The 16,395-nt window shown below is 50.5% G+C and overlaps 1 protein-coding gene across 1 annotated transcript in view; it reads right to left on the bottom strand.

Moving 5' to 3' along the window:
* The window catches only part of LOC114487924 (arf-GAP with SH3 domain, ANK repeat and PH domain-containing protein 1-like), a 124,867-nt gene extending 108,472 nt beyond the window's left edge, over positions 1-16,395 (bottom strand). The window contains exon 1 of the mRNA XM_028500753.2: positions 16,297-16,395. The gene's annotated coding sequence lies outside the window, so the exon portion shown is untranslated. The remainder of the gene's footprint in view (positions 1-16,296) is intronic.

Below are 16,395 nucleotides of genomic sequence, written 5' to 3'. Positions count from 1 at the left end.
CAGTGGAAACTCAAATAAATATGTGAGGAATAAATATCCAGGTTTGTAGCCAGAGTGGCTGGGAGAGGATGCATGGGAGTCATCACTGGGCAGGAGTGCGTGGCAAAGGGGCAGCAGGTCAGCTGAAGGGGTCATGGGAAAAACGGCTTGGCCGTTCTGTGCTCAGGGGCTATTTTTAAGCCACCCAGGGCTAAGAAGGTTTTACCTGCTTTTCTGCGATATTTTAAGTAACTGGAGAGCAATGAGGATGTCACAGTTACTCCAGCCAATGAGAGTTATCAAGGCCTTCCAGGAGCCCCAGCATCCGTCTCACGCCTTCCTCCGGGGGACCCAGCCCCTCTTGTTAGTGATGATGTATTTGCTCCATGAAGTGCAGGCCTTTCCAGATGCCAACTCTCTCTTTCTGCCTCTGACTACTGGGTTTTACAAGTAGCATGAAGCCCTTTTTCAGAGTCCCATGTGTAAACAAGGTTAAGTGGGGAAGAACCGGCATTTATTCAGGGCCTCTCACGTGCCACACCCTTGTCCTACATGATCTCACTGTAATCTCCACCCTGCACTGGATCAAGTGGAAAGGTGGGGAAACTAAGGCTCAGAGAATGTAAGTTGCCCAAGCGTCTCAAGCAAAGGACAGAGCAGGAGTTCCCCACCAGGAGTCTGCCCCAGGACCAACCCATGCTCAAGTTTACGTTCTTTCTACCACAACACCCTGTCTGTACAACACGGAAGGACTCAGGCTGTTACCTTTTCCATCCTTTAAACTTGGTGTTTCTTCCTTCCGGTTTGAATTTCCTCTCAATGCACTGCACAGGGAGGCCGGGACACAGGTCAGAGATGAGGGAGGAATAGCTGAGCCCCGATGCTTCGCAAAGCACAGAGCCACGGATCTCACCTTCCTGGTGCAGGATTAAGGCCAACCTCCTTCCCAATCCTGTCCCTCTCACTCCTCCAGACCCAAGATGCATCTGCTTCCCCAGCCCTAGGCAACCACCACATCGAACAACACTTCTCCAACCCCTGGTATGCACTGGCCGTGGCTACGGTCCTGTGCTGTGCAAGTCTCTGCCCTTGGCCCCAAAGGGCCCCTCTAGGGACCCCTTCTCAACACGTTCATGCAGCAGATGGAACGTCACCTCGATCTCTGAGGAGCTACTCCTTCAGTGTCCGTCTCAGCCTCTAGCCTGGGAGCACCACCCTCTAATCTCCTGCTCCTAGTGTAACACCAAGGAAGTTCTCAACAAGTGCCATTTGGAGGCACCACAAGAATACAGAATTGGAAGGTACAACCATGCCACTGTTTGCTGAATTAATGCCACAAGCCTATCTGTAGTCAGACACGTGGGACCATCTTTTTGGTCAGTGTTCAGGCCAGATGCATTATCACCCCCATCACCATCGTTACCATCATCGTCACCATCACCATCATCACCATCATCATCATCATCACCATCATCATCATCATCACCATCATTATCACCATCATAATCACCATCATCATCATCACCATCATCACCATCACCATCACCATCATCATCACCATCACCATCATCATCACCATCATCACCATCATCATCACTATCACCATCATCATCACCATCATCATCACCATCACCACCATCACCATCACCATCACCATCATCACCATCACCATCACCACCATCACCATCATCATCACCATCACCACCATCATCACCATCATTATCACCATCACCATCATCATCACCATCATCACCATCATCATCATCACTATCACCATCATCATCATCACCATCACCATCACCATCATCATCACCATCATCACCACCATCATCATCACTATCACCATCATCACCATCACCATCATCATCACCATCACCATCATCATTTGCTAGGGCTGCCATAACAAAGCACCAACAACTAGGTGGCTTAAAACAACAGAAATTTATTCTCTCACAGTTCTGAAATGAAGGTGTGGGCAGGCCCATGCTCTCTCTGATGCCTCTAGGGAGAATCCTCCCTTGCCCCTTCCTAGACCATGGTGGTTGCCAGCAATCCTTGGCTTATAGACACATCATCCAGTCACATGGCTGCCTTTTCCCAGTGTGTCTTCACATTACCTTCTCTCTGTGTGTCGGTCTCTGTCTACAAATTTCCCCTTTTTATAAGGACTCCAGTCATATTGGATTAGGGCCCACCCTAATGACCTCATTTTAACTTGACTAACTCTGTAGACACCTTATTTTTATATCAGGCCACGTTCTGAAGTACTCAGGGTTAGGACTTCAACACAGCTTTATTGGAGGACACAATTTAACCCCTAATAATCATGATCATCAGGACAGCTCACACTTCCACTTCCAGTTACCACGTGCCAGGCACCATTCTCACTGCTCTCCATGTACTACTACATAGAGTTCTCACCACAAGCCTGTAAGACGGAAGTCTTATTCACTGCATTTGACAAGTAGCAAAACTGAGGCTCAGAGAGGCTCTGAACTTGATCCAAGATCAGCAAGTTCTAAGATCAGCCACTAAGGGGCTGTGCTAGGATTCAACCTAAATCCAGGATCCAAACTCTTAGCCAATCATCTATACCACAGAAGCTTTGTTTCTGACGATGCATTACCCTCCGCAGACTTAGTTTCCAGCTCCAACAGGATTCCCACCTGCAAATGTTCAGCACTGTTACTTCTTTCAAACAAGTTTAAAATATCATCACTCCACTACACTGCATAGACTGCAATATTCAATAGCGATTTCAACAAAACTTTTTTTTAATCAAGAGCAAAAAAATTAAGCAATGTTATCTCCTATGTTACCAATGTGTATCATCTCCTTCTCCCTAAAATGGACTTAATCTTTGCTTTCTTTGTACAATGTCTTTGGTTGCAAGTCATAAGCCTGAGGCAAATAAAATTCCAGTAATTTCCAAGAATGTGGTGTTGGTGCTTTCCTAATAAAGAGATAACTGAGCTCAAAAAAAAAAAAAAATCATCACTGAACTCAGCTTACCCCAACCAACTCTCAACTTGTTCCAGGATGGGAACACCCCGCACAGACACATGCTACGTCCATTAAGATTCTTTCAGAAAAACACGTGTCCTGCACTGATTGGCTCACGCGGCCCTGCTTATATGCAAACCCTCGAATCTGCTGTTGTATGTAACAGCTGTGCATGGGGCCCCACCCTTTCTCAGGATGGTACCTCCCGGACCCCTGACAACCTGCCCCAGCAGGTGGCTCCCGGTCACCCAGGAGGCACAGGGTGGCCAATGGGAAGAGCGGAATCAGAAACCCGCGCTCCAGTCCTGACCTCCTTTCCTCCTCCGTGTGAGCTCCTCCCGAGCACCAGGGCCCCGGTCCTTCGGGTCCTTAAAGGACAACTTGAAAGCGTTTCTCAAATTTATCAAAAAAGAGATCGTCAAACTCTAAGCTAAAAGAGAACGAAGGAACGATTCATTCATCAAACACAAATTAAGCACATGGGCTACCGTGGGCCGGGCACTAAGGACTCACCGAGAGAAATAAGAATGCAGGGGAGAAAGTCTGTGTGTGTCTGTGCGCGCACGGGTGTGTGTGTGTGTATGGGGTTGTGTATGTGTGTCTGTAGGGGTGAGGGTGTGTAGGAGTCTGTGTGTATGTGTATAGGTACACGTGTAGGGGTGCATATGTGTGTAGGGGTTGTGTAGGTGTGTGGTAGGTGTGTGTTTAGGTGTGTGGGTGCGTAGGGGGGTGTGTGTGTGTAGGAACTGTGGTAGGTAAGTATATAAGGGTGTGGGTGTGTAGGGATGTGTGTGTATAGGGGTTGTGGTGGCTGTGTTTGTAGGGGTGTGCGCTGAACGTAGGCTCAGCAACGTACACGACTTGTCTCCGGGCACACGGCGAGTAAGCGAGAGCCGGGGCTGACCCCTAGGTCGGAGCAGCTGAAAAGTCCAGGCTGCTTCCTTCCTCATTGGACAGCGCAGGCAGCGGAGCAGGGGACCAGAGCCTGCTCAGCAGAAGGGTGACCCCAAAGTGAAGTCTTAAGGAGACTCCCCTGGCAGCAGCTTGGAGGATGGCCTAAGGGCAGGGCAGTGAGTTGGAAAAGGGCTGGATGACTCAGGGGAGATCCTGCGGAAGCCTGGCCTGAGGCAGGAACTTAGAGGACACACAGACGGGGCTGGACTGGTGATGCTGGGACAGGCTTCCGCAGAAGCGGTTTGGTTTGGGGGAGGCGTAACAAAGAAAGGCAGTGAGCCACAGGCAGTAAGAAAGTCTTCCCTCTTCTCGAGGCTCAGACCTAGGAAGCCAGGACACCAGGAAAACCACATCACAGCTTCACTTCCCGTTCCACCACCACAAGAACCGAAGAGCTTTAGTTGCGGGAGGGGAATAGAAGAGAGAAGAGAGGGACAGACGTGCTCCTTCCTCCTCTGTCCTCCACGGAAGCCTGGCACCAAGCATTTAGGGACGCAGAGAACAGCAGGACCAGGAGCCCGAGGAGGCTGCGGTCCTGAGGGACACAAACATGACCCAGCCTTGGAGACAAGCCAGGAAGCTCAGTGTCCGCTCAGTGTCCCCGCTCAGTCCCCAAGCCGGCCAGTGCTACTGCCTATACATTCTCCCTCTCCAGCTTCTGGGCACTCGCTACCAGACTCCTACAAGAGCATCCTGAATGGCCTCCCTGCCTCCAGTCCTGGTCCTCACCCGCCTAGTCCATTCAGTCCAGGGCACCCAGAATCATCTTCCTAAAGGGCAAGGGTCACGTCACTCCCCGGCCTTAAGCCTTCAGTGGCTCAACGGCCTCAAGATCAAGTCCAAACTTCAGGATGTGGTTCCTGCTTTCCCCTCGGGCCTCGGGCCTCGGTGCATCCCAGCTGAAATATCAGGTTCACTGATGATGAGCCACTCGCTTCCCAGCACACACCGTGCTATTTGCACCATCTACCTCCTTGCTGAGGTGGTTCCCTACACCTGGAACTTCCTTCTCTTCCCTCCACTCTTTTTCCGGCTAATTCCTATTCATTATTTAAGATTCAGCTCAAGGATTCCTCCCTGTAGCAAGTCTCCTCCGACCCTTCCTGCAGGGTGGGGTCAGGTGCCCCTTCACAAGCACCTGGTGATACCTCATGTTCCCCTGGGACCACACAAACCACACTGGCTCACAATCTGCTGCACACATCTGCCCCCATTCGGGAAGGACAATGCCAGTGTACAACACCACAGCTGGCACACAGTAGGCGTCTAATAAAGAATGAGGGTGTGGGTGGGGAGGGAGCGTGGGAGGGGCAACAAATGTTATGGGTGCTCAAAGACTAAAATAATGGATTACAACAAGAAGGATCAGGAAAGGCTTCACAGAGAAAGTGCATTTGGGCCATTCTTTAAAGAGTAAGCTGTACGATCCAGCAATCCCATGCCTGGGCATATATCCAGACAAAACCATAATTTGAAAAGATACACGCATCTCTATGTTCCTAGCAGCACTATTTACAATAGCCAAGACATGGAAACACCCTAAATGTCCACAGACGGAGGAACAGATAAAGAAGATGTGGTACATTTATACAATGGACTATTACTCAGCCATAAAAAAGAATGAAATAATGCCATTTGCACAACATGGATGGACCTAGAGATTATTATACTAAGCAAAGTAAGTCAGAAAGAGAAAGACAACGTCACTTTTTAAAAATTCATTTATTATTTTTGGCTGTGTTGGGTCTTCGTTGCTGCGTGCAGGCTTTCTCTAGCTGCGGCGAGCGGGGGCTGCTCTTCGTTGCGGTGCGCAGGCTTCTCTTGTTGCGAGCACAGGCTCTAGAGCGCGCGTGCTTCAGTAGATGCGGCGCATGGGCTCAGTAGTTGTGGCTCATGGGCTCTAGAGTGCCGGCTCAGCAGTTGTGGCGCACAGACTTCCTTGCTCCACGGCATGTGGAAACTTCTCGGAGCAGGGCTCAAACCCGTGTCCCCTGCATTGGCAGGCGGATTCTTAACCACTGCACCACCAGGGAAGCCCAACATCACTTTTATGTGGAATCTAAAATAAGACACAAATGAACCTATCTACGAAACAGAAACAGACTCACAGACATAGAGATCAGACTTGTGGTTGCCAAGGGGTGGGGGTGGGAGGGTGCGTGGAGAGAAGGACTGGGAGTTTGGGGTTAGCAGTTGCAAACTATTATACATGGGATGGATAAACAACAAGATCCTAATGTATAGCACAGGCAACTCTATTCAATATCCTGTGATAAACCATAATGGAAGAGAATATGAAAAAGAATATGCATAAGTGAATCACTTTGCCGTACAGCAGAAATTAACACAACATTGTAAATCAACTATACCTCAATAAAATTTTTTTTAGAAAGAGTAAGTTGGATTTTTGGTTGGTGGAGAAGATAGCGAAAGGGCAATTCAGGTAGAAAAAATAGCAAGACTGCAAAGGCATAAACATGTACAAGTTAGTGGTGATTTCAAACAGGATGGTGGGCTCAGCATAGGGTGATTAGGCGAGCATATAGTAGCCCCAGAATCATCTAGATGTCATGTGAGGTGGACATTCCCTTGAGTATTAGTATTATTTTGGTGGGTATGGGCTACAAGTAACAGACAAGTCAACTCAAAATCGTCTCAGGGTAGGGTATTCAGTGTCTTGTGCCTTCCATCTTTCTGCTCAGACACACTCAACATGTTCTCCCTAAGCAAGGCCCCCCTCATGACCCCAAGATGGTTGCCACAGTGCCGGGTATCACATGTCAACCCTACTATGTCCCATAGCAGAAGAGAGGCTGTTTCTTTCTAAATGTCTCCTTTTAAGATGGAGAAAAATCTTTCCCCATCCTCCCAGCAAATTCCCCTGCATATTTTATAACCAGAGTTGTGTCATCACATGCCCATGCCTAAACCAATCACTGCCAAGGGGGACAAGACCACTGTGGTTCACCCCTGGGGCTGGGACTGACCTCCCTTAAAGGCCCTGGAAGGTGGGCTTCTAAAGATCAATGTTCTGTCAGCAAAGCAGAAGGGGAAAGGGTGTTGGATAAGCAACCAACAGTGTCTTCTACAACTTCTCACCCGCTCGCCTCCGAAGTACACTGTTAAACAGAGTCTAATCTGCAAATATCCCACATCTCCACCCTTCAGCAGTTCTATTTTAGGTCTGAGGAAGTAACTGTCCTAGGAGAGGAAACTGGCGAAAGGCTATTACTGGAAGGTCTATAAACACCACAGTTTGCTTTTCTGGATCAGGAGTTCCGTGACAGTGGAGGGATAGGAAATAGCAGGGATGCCTGCATTCCAGTGAGAGACCCCGAATGCCATGGTATAGTAACTGAGAGTTTTTACCTTCCTTCTTGAACAAATGTTCTCCTTAGGCCTCCAAAAACAATAACTACCACATTCCTATCACAAAGACTGTCATCCAGCCTCGGATACCCATTCTCTCCGTGTGCTGAGATCCTACCCATCCTGGACTGTAAGTTCATAGAGCACCTCTTCCCCAAAACTTCCTGTGACCACCCCAACTGGGATCACTCTCCCTTCCCTGCACACTCATGGCTATTCCTGCATAACTTTCCTGTGGTGAGGACGGACATCAGTTCAAAATTATGAACAGTTTCACATCTTTCTCTTCTAATCAACCATAAGATATTCTAGCCCACGGACCTTGAGTTTTCACCTTTGTATCCTAGGCGCCTGGCACAGAGCAGGCTATGCAGGAAAAGTCTGTGCAGGGAAGACTCTTCAAACTGAACTTGTTCTTTGCTTTTTCCTCCCGTTTGGAACCTACTCGCTTTTATTTAGACCTGAGTATGTGCCTGGCACTCAGCCACTTTCTGTATATATTGCTTTATTTAACACCTTTTTTAAAAGCCTGCAAGCTTTTTCAACATTTACAGAAGAAGAAGCTCAGAAAAGCTAAGAGAAAGGGGAAGGCCAGAGTCTCCCAAGGCCACATGAGGAATTAGGCCATGGAATTCAAATTCAAGTCTTGAGAGGCAATACCGCATCACAGTCGAGAGTGTGGGCCCTGAACACAGACTCCCTGCTTAAAATCTTGCCACCTATGAGGTACACGGCCTTGGGAAAGTTAGTTAGTCTGTGTGTGTCTCAGTTTCCTCCTTCATAAAATGGGAGAAAGAGAGTGCCTATTTCATAGGGTTAGTACGAGGATTAATGAACTCATGTAGGAAAGCTGCTTAAAATAGTGCTCAACGTGTATGAATATACCATAAACAGTAGCTATCGTTACTGATTCCAAGTCCAGTGGTTTTCCCGTTGCTTCATGACCAATGCTCCCACCTACACCCACCACATCAACTCAGGCATGAAAGCGTGATCTGGCCAAAGGACAAACCCCAGAGAGATCAGGAGTTCCACCGTCCAGAGGTGCAGCCTCAGAGAACAGCAGGTCAAAGATCACGAAGGCAACGCGATGCACAAACTCCAGCCCGAAAGGGTTCCCAGCTGCAGCTCAGCCCTCATTTGTGGGGTCTGGGTGGAACTTCCAGGGGAAAGAACATCACACGGGACGGGAGCCACTCAGCCACCCCAGAGCCCAGCTACTGCCCAGACGCCAACCCCCTAGTCTACACAAGCTGTGGGGACCTGAAATGCCTGCAGCTCTTCCCCGGAAAACCCAGTGCCCGTGGCGGTGAGGCGGCGAGGTGGAGGGAGTCTCCAAAACAAGGTGTCGCTGAGGGATACGTGGTCCCTTCCGCCTTGGAGACAAGAAAGACCCCTTACCCTCTGTGGCTCCCGCCTCCCACATTCATGATCTCACTGTGACCTGCCAGGGAGGAGGGTCAGGACAGAGTTATCACCACCTTGACACAGGTGAGGAAGGGCGGCTCCAAAAGAGGGTAAGTGACTGCTCCTGAAGTGCACGTGACTAGTCAATTTCCGTACGAGAACTCAGGACCTCTGAGTCTCAATTCAGTGCTCTTTTCCATTATTTTATCCTGTCTTCTGCATCAGTATTTGTCTTTTTCAGTACATACAGCTCCTTTCTTCCTAAATACTTACCGTCTTCTCTGCACTGGGGGTTGAGAAGATGAACAAGGCATTTTAAGGCCCATAGCTGTCCCCCAACCCCGGCTCTGCAGGGTGAACGCACAGGAGGGGCTCAGCAAGTGCTTGCTGACCTGAATCACATCTTCCTATTGCTAGTGTTCTGATAAGGATTCTGGTTTTCTTTTCTCGAAATGGCAAGTTTTACATTTTTGTAAATGTTCTTTCTCTTCCTCGTCTGCAAAAGAAGACTGAATGTATTAAGCTGGCTGGTTTCCAGCTGGTGCCTACAGGACAGGAGAGCTGAGATCCCTCTACAAGGCCAGGACTCCAAAGGGGTCCCAGACTCTTTTGAAAGTGGGCCTGAACTACTCCTCTCTCCAATGAAGAGAAATGGCAATAAAGCTTGTTCTGCCTCAGGGTCTGGACGGTGGAAAAAAAGGATTCTGTGCAAACTCTGAGGCCCTAAGTATGGGTGAAGGGTCCAAACAGACAGCACTGGACGGGGGTTAAAAGTCTTGAGCCCAGCAGCTACCACAGAAACGTGCCCAGGACTCAGGAAACCCTCCGAGCCTCGGCTGAAGGACAAAACCGCTCTGTAAAGCCACTTTTGCTCCCCGGGTATGAGCCACGATGTCCCGCAAGTCAGAAGATGCAGGAGATGGGAGAAGTGGCTCCTCAAGTAGTAACGTAACAGGGCCGTCCGAACAAAGAATGTCAGTATATTTAAAACAAAGATATGAAACAAGAATGAGAAATTCTCCTGGAAGAATAAGACCCAAGGATTAAAAGCCAGGATGATCTGAAAGGGAACCAAAGAGAATTTCTAGAAGTTCAATGGAGAGTCATTAGAAATAAACTCAATGATGAGAAAACCCAACAAATGTGGCAACAGAGCTGGGCACCAGAGGCCAGTGGGCTCAATTCGGCCCCTCCCCGCCCACTCGGTGCCTGCCCTTTGCTGTGCCCGAGGGAGGAGAGGCGCGAGTGACCCCGACCCCCGCCCCTGCCCGTCAAGAGCGCAGCCCGAAGGGGAGGCAACCATGGCGGCAAACACGTTTCCACACAGCACAGCAGCAACTGATGCTCCCATTTCTGGACTCCTCGTGCGGGACGCTTTTCCTACATTATTTCAGTTCAGTACAGAAGGTGTGAGGATGGGGGGGAAGGCGGGTCAGCAGCAGACCCCAGAATCTTCTGGCTTCCTCTGGGCCATCCTGCGTCTGTCAAGGTCACAATCACAATGGAATGTTGAGCCCTCTTTTCTTCTTCCCGCTTCCATCTGCAAAAATCTTTTTCTTGGGAAATTTCAAGAATAAGAATAGTACAAGGAACACACATCCCTTTACCCACATTCATCTGTGGTTAATATTGCACTCCATTTGCTTTTTCCTTTTTTTCTCACTCACATATAATTTTTATGTATTCAGAAAATACATATAATTATTTTCTGAACCATTTGAGGGCAAGTTGCATATACCACAGTCTTTTTTACTGGAGCGCTCTCTCTCTGTGTTTCTACTCGAAAGGATAATTATTTCAAGGCGAAACTACAATGAAACAGGCACCAGTGTCACTACACAGGCAGGGTTCCATAAAGGCAGAAGCCTTGCCGGAAAAACTCATGATGAGCCCTGATGAGGGACAGACGAGCCATTCCCCAGAAACCACACACGGGCTTGCCTCTCTCCCTCCTGTCCTGCCCACGACGACCGGGACGGGCTTGGTTCTCCGGAACCCCTGCCGCACCTGGGGGAAGCGCAGACGGGCACCCTTCTCTATCCCAGGTCTACCCAGACTCCACCTGGGACCCCTCCGTTGGAAAGACGTCGCTTGCTCACCCTTCTGTTCTTCTAACTCAGTGCACTTTCGCATTTCCTGACTTAGAGAGGTAGAGGAAGAGGAAACGCCAAAAATATTACAAGACCAGCTAGTTGGTGGCATTTCCAAGGGATGGGGGCTGGCAGGGCAAGCTCAGGCAGCAAGGGACCTCGGTCTCTCTGCAACCCGCACTTGGGTAGCCAGCAGAGCTGATGGGGTCCCCCCAAAGTGCTGAAGGTCTCAGGACGCCGTCTGTTTCTGGGGAGCATCTGGGGCAGGAGCCCATTTTCTGCAAATAACGGAGAGACGTTCGAAAGCTGGTCTTGATCACCCCCTCACAGCGACGTGGCTACACATCAGGTCGTGCTGCGTTTCCCTTATTCTCAGAAGATGGGGCCACCTGCCACAAACCCCAGGAGGCCAGGCCCTTGGGTTGTTTTTTTCCCCTCATGCTTCAGATGACTTTGTCCTGATCAAATCACACGCCTTCTCCTGATCTCTCCTGTGGCCAGTGGCCTGCTTTGGGGACAGAGCTGGCTGAGGCTGGGGACACTAGCTGTGGCTCGGGACCCAAGGTTTCAGCTGTACAAAAGGCACGTGTGTTGGGATTCACACTGTGCCCGCAAATCAACCACAGCCGACATTTAAAGAGAGGACCGACCCCCTCAGACCCCACCCCTTCCTGGGAGTGGATACGGGGTACGTGGGCTGGGAGAGGGTGATCATGGGTTGGCGAGTTTAACTGATTCCTGAGGTGGGGTGAGAAAAGTGAGTGTCCTGGGTGGCTAAGCGAACAATCTGGCCTGCAGCCTGAAGGATGCACAGAGAAATGAATCCTCAACTCCAACTCCTCACATAAAGCTGGGCATCGAGAAGAGCTTGAATGAAGGAATGAATAAACCTCAATGAGGGCACGAACATTTGGGAGGGCAGTGAGTTTACCAGTAGAGACTGACTCCCACCGGGGTACCACTACCTCCAGGATGATTTCCCTGGCCTCCCCTCCCTCACTGGGTTAGAGGCCTCTCCCCAGACCCCCATAACACCTTCCCCTACCAGCCTGCAAAGATGTCCACGTCCTAATCCCCAGGACCTGTGAATGCGTTAGGCTACATGGGTTACACAGCAACGAGGAGCTAAGGCTGAAGACGGAATTAAGGTTACTTATCAGTGGACCTTAAAACAGGGAGATTATTCTAGATTATACAGGTGGCCTGATGTAATCAAAAGGGTCCTTAAAAGTAGAAGAGCGGAAAGAACCAGAGAGATGGCAGCATGAGAAGGACGAGGACCAGCACTGCTGGCTTTGAAGATAGGGGAAGGGGTCCAGAGCCAAGGGATGCAGGAGGCCTCTAGAAGCTGGAAAAGGCAAGGGAATAAACAGATTGTTCCCCAGAGCCTCCAGAAGGAACAGAGTCCTGAGCACACCTTGAGGTTAGCCCAGTGAGACTCATTTCAGACTTCTGACCTCCAGCACTGAAAGAGAATAAATCTGTGTTGTTTTAAGCCACTAAGTTTGTGGGAATTTGTTACAGCAGCAAGAGGAAACTAATACATCCTTTATCATTAGACTGATCCTAATATAATGTAATTTTTATTTCTATACCTATCACTGCCATCAATAATGATGATGATGACGGCAGCTAACATTTGTTGAGCCCTTACCACATGTCAGGCCCTGCAGCAAATTTTTCATACATACAAGATACTATAAAAAGGTAACTTCAGTTGAACACTATGGTGAAGGTAAACACGGGGATCTGAGTGTGGGAGAGGGAGCTAGAGGTACCTTCAAGGAGTTAAAGACACAGGTATATTTTAGAGGATGAGCAGGAGGTAGCCCAGGAGAGAGGAAGAAAGGCCCAGGCAAGAGGAAGAACACAGCAGACCCTCAGAGAGATGAAACAGCAGGACACGTCCCGGCAAGCATTTTGGTAGCTCAGCTGCAGGCTGATCATTTCCACGTTGGTGCCTCTCGTCCCTAAGTCTCCTCTGGGGTCCAGAGTCGTGTCTGCCTGAAATCTCCACCTGGATGCCTCGCAGACATCTCACGCTCAGAACGGCCCCCGTGGAACCTGTCTCTAGGCACACGTTTCCCCAGAGTCTTCCCTGTCTCTCCAAATGACACCCAGCTGTTCAAACCGGAACCCAAGAGTCATCCTTGAGTCCTTCCGACTGCCCCACCATCATTAAATCCATCACCAAATTTCATCAAGATCCAACCAACCAGGTTGCACTCACTTCTCTCCACCTCTGCTGGCACTGATGGAGGTTCCACCCTGATCTAAGCCACCCTCATCTTTCCTATTACTGCAGTGGCCTACTAACTGGTCTCCCTGCTTCCACTCTCAGCCCCCTGTGATCCACTCTTATAAAAAAGCAGTAAAAGTAATCTCCTAAAAATGCCAATCAGACCCCACTCCTGAGCCTAAACTCATCAAAGTTTCCCTTTGTACTTGATGGGGGGACTGTCCGCAGCACGGTGTGATCTGCCCCTGCCTCCCTCTAAAACCTTACCCTGGGCTTCCCTGGGGGCGCAGTGGTTGGGAGTCCGCCTGCCGATGCAGGGAACACGGGTTCGTGCCCCGGTCCGGGAAGATCCCACATGCCGCGGAGCGGCTGGGCCCGTGAGCCATGGCCGCTGAGCCTGCGCGTCCAGAGCCTGTGCTCCGCAACGGGAGAGGCCGCAACAGTGAGAGGCCCGCGTACCGTGGGGGGGGCGGGGGGGGGCGGGGACACCTCACCCTGTGCCATTTTCCCCATCCCGCCCCTGACTCCCCTCACTCCCAGGAACACATCAAGCTCTTTCATGCACAGAGGACTTCACACATTCTAATCCCTCTGCCTGGAACGCCCACTCTGCTGCAACCTCTCTGCCTGGCCAGTTTGCTTCTCAATTCTTCAGCCTCAGAGAGGCCTTTTCCTGGCAAAACTAGAACTCCCCCACACACACCCCACCCCACTTCACTTTGGTCATCGGGTCAATCCCTTGTGTGTGCTTCCTTGATAACAAGACTCACAATCTTTCATTTGTTAGAAGTTACCTGCTTCTTTATTTTTGCCCAGCTCCTCCAGTGGAATGCCAGCCCCATGAGGGCGGGACCAGGCCTATCTTGTTCATCGCTGTTTATCACCAGGACTTCACACAATGCTTAGCATGAAGCAGGTGCTCAGTACAGGCTTGCTGGACTGCCTCATTAAAAGAGAAAGTGCGAGGCTGACACTGAAAGGTGAGGCTGGAAATAGAAGGCCTTGAACACAGGGTCCTCTTCATCTTTGCGCAACTGGCACCTTCCACAGGGGAGCCACTTATCAAATGTGTAATACAAGAATGAAAGAATGACTCAAATTCCAGATGAATCTGAAAAGTGCTGTCCTTGCTGGTCAAGGTTCCAGAAGCAGCTCCCTCTCCTCCTTGGGACTTCTCAGGAGGTAACATATGCAGGGCATATAGCAAGTGCTCAGTAAATGCTAGCGATAGCTGTTACTATCGCTTACATGGGGATCATTCATGCATCCCATAGAAAAGACCTGTTCTCCAACCCGCGCAGATATAGTGGCTGGGAAAGAAGTGGGAAGAAGAAACACAGGAGGGGAAAATGAGAAGGGGGCCACAGGATCCAGTCATATTCCACTGAGAACTTGGAGGGAAAATGCAGAAACGACAATGTTCCAGGTAACACAGGTTCCCTTCTTTCCTCTAGACTTCAGCCACCTGGGTGCAGCATGGAGATGGCCCACAGGGAGGCGGGTCCTCAGGAAGGGTCAGGGAGGGTCCCATTTGTCTGCACACACTCATTTGGGGGCCTGCAAGCCTTCGACTGCTTTTGCAAAATCTGGCCTGCTGTGGCTGGTGAGAAGTGGGGAGGTGGAGAGAATTTCAATTTCCTTCACCAAATGGCAAGCTTTAGAAAAAGTCCTTTCTCTCCAACGTTATCACATACTAAAAATGAAAAACCAGCCATTCGGAGCTCTCGTAGGGAGAAAAATAGATGGGCTGCCTAGCTCACAAGATACAGGAGGGCTGGAAATCATGTCTAGAGAACATCATACGATACATTATGTGCTAAGATACTGCCCTTTTTTGGACCTGGGAGTTTCTATTTTTTACAGAAGAATGGGATAGAAAAAAGTCATTCCTATATAAGAAGCCACCCATTTTATATTTCAAATCCATTTGGTGGCTGAACAGTAGGGGTTAGGGAATTTTTTTCTTTTAACTCTGTCTCAAAATATGCAGTTTCAGATAACCGCATATCTCAAAAAATAGCAGCAATAACAGACAAGACAGAACAAGAGAGGGCACTAAAACGATGAAGGTTATAATGCCAAGAAGGCATATTTCCCAACATTTCATGGCTGACAGACCATAAACTGACATTAGTGAAATGAGCACTGGACGGGGAGTCTGAAGCCTGGCCACATGACTTTACATAAGTCACTTCACCTCTCAGCTGTATAACAAGAAGGGACTGAAACAACTATTCTCAAAGATTGGATGCTTCCAGAAGACCTGCATCTTCTCTTCCTGCATCTTCCTCCAACTGCAAAACGGAAAGGCCTTGGGCTGAAGTTTGATGGAGAGATAAAACTGGCTTCAATATTGAATTACGTTTTACAATCCCCAAACATTTCTCAGCAATCCATGCCCTGCTGTCATCCCAGAATCCATTCTGCTAAGACAAACTGACCGAGTCTACGGGTAAAAAAGTAGGAGAAAGTTCTTGTTCTTTCTGATCAGTGCAGGTAAAGCTGAGGTCACGCTGAGGATGGTCTGAAGTTGGCTCTCCATCCCCCTGCGCTAGTGGAAAAATAAATTATTGAAGGAAACCGCTTTAGGAATGCCCGAGAAGAACTCTCGGGATGTAGGAAACCGCAGAACACCAGACGCCAGCGAGTTTCTTTTTTCTTTGAAACTTCACGTCGCTCTCAGAAAATGCAGCAGGTCCCCAAATGGTACAAGCAGAAAAACACAAGCCACGTCCCTATCCTCCCGTGAACAAACCCCAAGCCCCGAGTGGGAATTTTTTCCTTAAGTTTCGTTCGTTGAAATTAAGTGGCCTGGGGCCTGCCTGGCAGCGCCGAGCCCCAGCCGGGACCGGGGGCCGCGGGGCCGGGCCGGCCGTTCCCGAAACGGCGGGGAACTTTCCTCCGCCGCGCCCGAGACAATGCCACGGCCGGCGCCCGCGCCTCCGGCCGGGAGGGCGCCCCAACGGCGGGGCCCCGGCCCCTCTCCGGGAGGGCGCGCGAAACCCCCGGGGCGGCGCCACCCGTCCCACCCCGCGCCTCGGGGGCGCAGACCCCCCTGGACGGCTGAGCCCGGCCCTGCGGAGCCCGCGGCCGGCGCCCTCCCCGCGCACCGGGCACCCGGCCGCGAACGGAGCCGGGACCCTCCCGGCGCCCCGTGCCGGCGCCTCTCCGCGCGGGGGCCGGACAAGGGGCGCCGACGACCCGGGGCGACCCCGCGCGGCCCCGCCGAGCCCGTCCAGGCGCCCCGCAACTCACCGGGACCGGGCGGGCCGCTGGGCATTATTCCATCGCGGGCTCGGCGCCGTCTCCTCGGCGGTGGCGGCAGCGCAGACGCCGGCACCCCGGCTCCCCTCG

This window comes from Physeter macrocephalus, chromosome 15 (genome assembly GCF_002837175.3).
Source record: "Physeter macrocephalus isolate SW-GA chromosome 15, ASM283717v5, whole genome shotgun sequence".
Taxonomy (NCBI): Eukaryota; Metazoa; Chordata; class Mammalia; order Artiodactyla; family Physeteridae; genus Physeter; species Physeter macrocephalus.
The sequence above is the reverse complement of the archived record's forward strand: the minus strand, read 5'-3'. Positions and strand labels throughout refer to the sequence as shown.